The following is a 5,498-nucleotide window of genomic DNA, read 5'->3' on the forward strand; positions in this document are numbered from 1 at the left end:
ATGCGTGAATAGTTACCACAGATCTACGGGTCCATAGTTAGTACATATATGACTTCTTCCCTCTTTTTGATCTTCAATACAATGTTCTCCTCGATGTTCTTGGAGATCTATTTGATTTAATGACTTTTTTGCAGTGTGTTTGTTGGGATCCGATGAATTGTGAGTTTATGATCAGATCTATCCATGACTATTATTTGAGTTTTCTCTGAACTCTTTTATGCATGATTACTATACCCTCGTATTTCTTCTCTGATTTATTGGTTTGGTTTGGCTAACTAGATTGATTTATTTTTCCATGGAAAGAGGTGCTTTGTAATGGGTTCGATATTACGGTGCTCAATCCCAGTGATAGAAAGGGACATGCCACGTATGTATCGTTGCTATTAAGGGTAAAAAGATGGGGTTTATTCATACGTGAGTTTATCTTGTCTACATCATGTTATCTTGCTTAAGGCGTTACTTCGTTTTTCCATGAACTTAGTACACTAGATGCATGTTGGATAGCGGTCGATGTGTGGAGTAATAGTAGTAGATGCAGAATCGTTTATGTATACTTGTCTCGGATGTGATGCCTATATATGATCATTGCCTTGGATACTGTCATAATTATTTGCTTTTCTATCAGTTGACCAATAGTAATTTTTTACCCACCGTATGCTATTTTCAAGAGAGAAGCCTCTAGTGAAACCATGGCCCCAGAGTTTATCTTTTATCATATATTAAAATCAAGAATATGTTGCTGCAATTTTATTTATTTTATTTTATTTTGTATTTCTGTTCGATCTATCTATCAAAAACTATACCGTTTAATCTTGCTCATAACCCTTGAGGGATTGACAACCCCTCTACGCGTTGGGTTGTAAGTATTTGTTGTTTGTGTGCATGTGCTGTTTACTAGTCGTTGCTTGGTTCTCCTACTGGATTGATAACCCTGGTTCCATAACTGAGGGAAATACTTATCTCTACTGTACTGCATCATCCTCTCTTCTTCGAGGAAATTCTTGTTGGAAATATGCCCTAGAGGTAATAATAAAATGATTATTATATTTCCTTGTTCATGATAATTGTCTTTTATTCATGCTATAATTGTATTATCCGGAAATCGTAATACACGTGTGAATACTTAGACCACAACATGTCCCTAGTGAGCCTCTAGTTGACTAGCTCGTTGATCAACAGATAGTCATGGTTTCCTAACTATGGACATTGGATGTCATTGATAACGGGATCACATCATTAGGAGATTGATGTGATGGACAAGACCCAATCCTAAGCATAGCACAAAGATCATGTAGTTCGTTTGCTAGAGCTTTTCCAATGTCAAGTATCTTTCCTTAGACCATGAGATCCTGTAACTCCCGGATACTGTAGGAGTGCTTTGGGTGTACCAAACGTCACAACGTAACTGGGTGACTATAAAGGTGCACTACAGGTATCTCCGAAAGTGTCTGTTGGGTTGACACGGATCGAGACTAGGATTTGTCACTCTGTATGACGGAGAGGTATCACTGGGCCCACTCGGTAGTGCATCATCATAATGAGCTCAAAATGACCAAGTGTCTGGTCACGGGATCATGCATTACGGTACGAGTAAACTGACTTGCCGGTAACGAGATTGAACGAGGTATTGGGATACCGACGATCGAATCTCGGGCAAGTAACATACCGATTGACAAAGGGAATTGTATACGAGGTTGCTTAAATCCTCGACATTGTGGTTCATCCGATGAGATTATCGAGGAGCATGTGGGAGCCAACATGGGTATCCAGATCCCGATGTTGGTTATTGACCGGAGAGCCGTCTCGGTCATGTCTGCATGTCTCCCGAACCCGTAGGGTCTACACACTTAAGGTTCGGTGACGCTAGGGTTGTATGAATATGAGTATGCAGCAAACCGAAAGTTGTTCGGAGTCCCGGATGAGATCCCGGACGTCACGAGGAGTTCCGGAATGGTCCGGAGGTAAAGAATTATATATAGGAAGTGCAGTTTCGGCCATCGGGAGAGTTTCGGGGGTCACCAGTATTGTACCGGGACCACCGGAAGGGTCCCGGGGGTCCACCGGGCGGGGCCACCTATCCCGGAGGGCCCCGTGGGCTGAAGTGGGGAAGGGTACCTGCCCCTGGTGGGCTGGTGCGCCCCCCTTGGGCCCCCCTGTGCCTAGGGTTGGAAACCCTAGGGTGGGGGGGGGAGCGCCTCCACTTGCGTTGGGGGGCACTCCACCCCCCTGGCCGCCGCCCCCCTTGGGAGATCTCATCTCCAGGGCAGGCGCCCCCCTGAGGGCCTATATAAAGGAGGGGGGAGGGAGGGGCAGCCGCACCCTGAAGTCTTGGCGCTTCCCTCTCCCCTGCTACACCTCTCCCTCTCGCAGAAGCTCGGCGAAGCTCTGCCGGAACCCTGCTGCATCCACCACCACGCCGTCGTGCTGCTGGATCTTCATCAACATCTCCTCCCCCCTTGCTGGATCAAGAAGGAGGAGACGTCATCCGCTCCGTACGTGTGTTGAACGCGGAGGTGTTGTCCGTTCGGCAATTGGTCATCGGTGATTTGAATCACGACGAGTATGACTACCTCAACCCCATTCTCTTGAACGCTTCCGCCCACAATCTACAAAGGTATGTAGATGCACTACTATCACTCGTTGCTAGATGAACTCATAGATGGATCTTGGTGAAACCGTATGTTTATTTTCTGCAACGTTCCCCAACAGTGGCATCATGAGCTAGGTCTATGCGTAGTTCTCTATTGCACGAGTACAACACAAATCTGTTGTTGGCGTAGATCTTGTCAACTTGCTTGCCACTACTAGTCTTATTTTGCTTCAGCGGTATTGTGGGATGAAGCGGCCCGGACCGACCTTACACGTACGCTTACGTGAGACAGGTTCCACCGACTGACATGCACTAGTTGCATAAGGTGGCTAGCGGGTGTCTGTCTCTCCCACTTTAGTTGGAGCGGATTCGATGAAAAGGGTCCTTATGAAGGGTAAATAGAAGTTGACAAAATCACGTTGTGGTTATTCGTAGGTAAGAAAACGTTCTTGCTAGAACCCATATGCAGCCACGTAAAAGATGCAACAACAATTAGAGGACGTCTAACTTGTTTTTGCAGCAATTGCTATGTGATGTGATATGGCCAAAAGTTGTGATGAATGATGAATGATATATAGTGATGTATGAGATCATGTTCTTGTAATAGGAATCACGACTTGCATGTCGATGAGTATGACAACCGGCAGGAGCCATAGGAGTTGTCTTAATTATTGTATGACCTGTGTGTCAATGATTTAACACCATGTAATTACTTTACTTTATTGCTAAACCGTTAGCCATAGTAGTAGAAGTAATAGTTGGCGAGCAACTTCATGGAGACACGATGATGGAGATCATGATGATGGAGATCATGGTGTCATGCCAGTGACGAAGATGATCATGGAGCCCCGAAGATGGAGATCAAAGGAGCTATATGATATTGGCCATATCATGTCACTACTATATAATTGCATGTGATGTTTATTATGTTTATGCATCTTGTTTACTTAGAACGACAGTTGTAAATAAGATGATCCCTTATAATAATTTCAAGAAAGTGTTCCCCCTAACTGTGCGCCGTTGCTAAAGTTCGTCGTTTCAAAGCACCACGTGATGATCGGCTGTGATAGATCCTTACGTTCACATACAACGGGTGTAAGACAGTTTTACACATGCAAAAACACTTAGGGTTAACTTGACGAGCCTAGCATGTACAGACATGGCCTCGGAACACAGAGACCGAAAGGTCGAACATGATTCGTATGGAAGATACGATCAACATGGAGATGTTCACCGATGATGACTAGTCCGTCTCACGTGATGATCGGACACGGCCTAGTCGACTCGGATCATGTAACACTTAGATGACTAGAGGGATGTCAAACCTGAGTGGGAGTTCATTAAATAATTTGATTAGATGAACTTAATTATCATGAACTTAGTCTAAAATCTTTGCAAAATATGTCTTGTAGATCAAATGGCCAACGCTCATGTCAACATGAACTTCAACGCGTTCCTAGAGAAAACCAAGCTGAAAGATGATGGCAGCAACTATTCGGACTAGGTCCGGAACCTGAGGATCATCCTCATAGCTGCTAAGAAAGCATATGTCCTAGAAGGACCGCTAGGTGAAGCACCCATCCCAGAGAACCAAGACGTTATGAACGCTTGGCAGTCACGTGCTGATGATTACTCCCTCATTCAGTGCGGCATGCTTTACAGCTTAGAACTGGGGCTCCAAAAGCATTTTGAGCAACACGGAGCATATGAGATGTTCGAGGAGCTGAAATTGGTTTTCCAAGCTCATGCCCGGGTCGAGAGATATGAGGTCTCCGACAAGTTCTATAGTTGTAAGATGGAGGAAAACAGTTCTGTCAGTGAGCACATACTCAAAATGTCTGGGTTGCACAACCGCCTGTCCCAGCTGGACATTATCCTCCCGGACATGGCGGTCATTGACAAAATCCTTCAGTCGCTCCCACCGAGCTACAAGAGCTTTGTGATGAACTACAATATGCAGGGGATGGTGAAAACTATTCCTGAATTATTTTTGATGCTGAAGTCAGCAGAGGTAGAAATCAAGAAAGAACATCAAGTGTTGATGGTCAATAAAACCACCAAGTTCAAGAAGGGCAAGGGTAAGAAGAACTTCAAGAAGGACGGCAAAGATGTTGCCGCGCCTGGTAAGCCAGTTGCCAGGAAGAAGTCAAAGAATGGACCCAAGCCTGAGACTGAGTGCTTTTATTGCAAAGGGAAGGGTCACTGGAAGCGGAACTGCCCCAAATACTTAGCAGACAAGAAGACCGGCAACACTAAAGGTATATGTGATATACATGTAATTGATGTGTACCTTACCAGTACTCGTAGTAACTCCTGGGTATTTGATACCAGTGCCGTTGCTCATATTTGTAACTCACAGCAGGAGCTGCGGAATAAGCGGAGACTGGCGAAGGACGAGGTGACGATGCGCGTCGGGAATGGTTCCAAGGTCGATGTGATCGCCGTCGGCACGCTACCTCTACATTTACCCACGGGATTAGATTTAAACCTCAATAATTGTTATTTAGTGCCAAGTTTGAGCATGAAGATTGTATCTGGATCTCGTTTAATGCGAGATGGCTACTCATTTAAATCCGAGAATAATGGTTGTTCTATTTATATGAGAGATATGTTTTATGGTCATGCCCGGATGGTCAATGGTTTATTCTTAAATGAATCTCGAATGTAATGTTACACATATTCATAGTGTGAATACCAAAAGATGTAAAATTGATAACGATAGTCCCACATACTTGTGGCACTGCCGCCTTGGTCACATTGGTGTCAAGCGCATGAAGAAGCTCCATGCTGATGGACTTTTAGAGTCTCTCGATTATGAATCATTTGACACATGCGAACCATGCCTCATGATCAAAATGACCAAGACTCCGTTCTCCGGAACAATGGAGCGAGCAACCAACTTATTGGA

The sequence above is a fragment of the Triticum dicoccoides genome, chromosome 2B, assembly GCF_002162155.2.
Source record: "Triticum dicoccoides isolate Atlit2015 ecotype Zavitan chromosome 2B, WEW_v2.0, whole genome shotgun sequence".
In the NCBI taxonomy this organism is placed as follows: Eukaryota; Viridiplantae; Streptophyta; class Magnoliopsida; order Poales; family Poaceae; genus Triticum; species Triticum dicoccoides.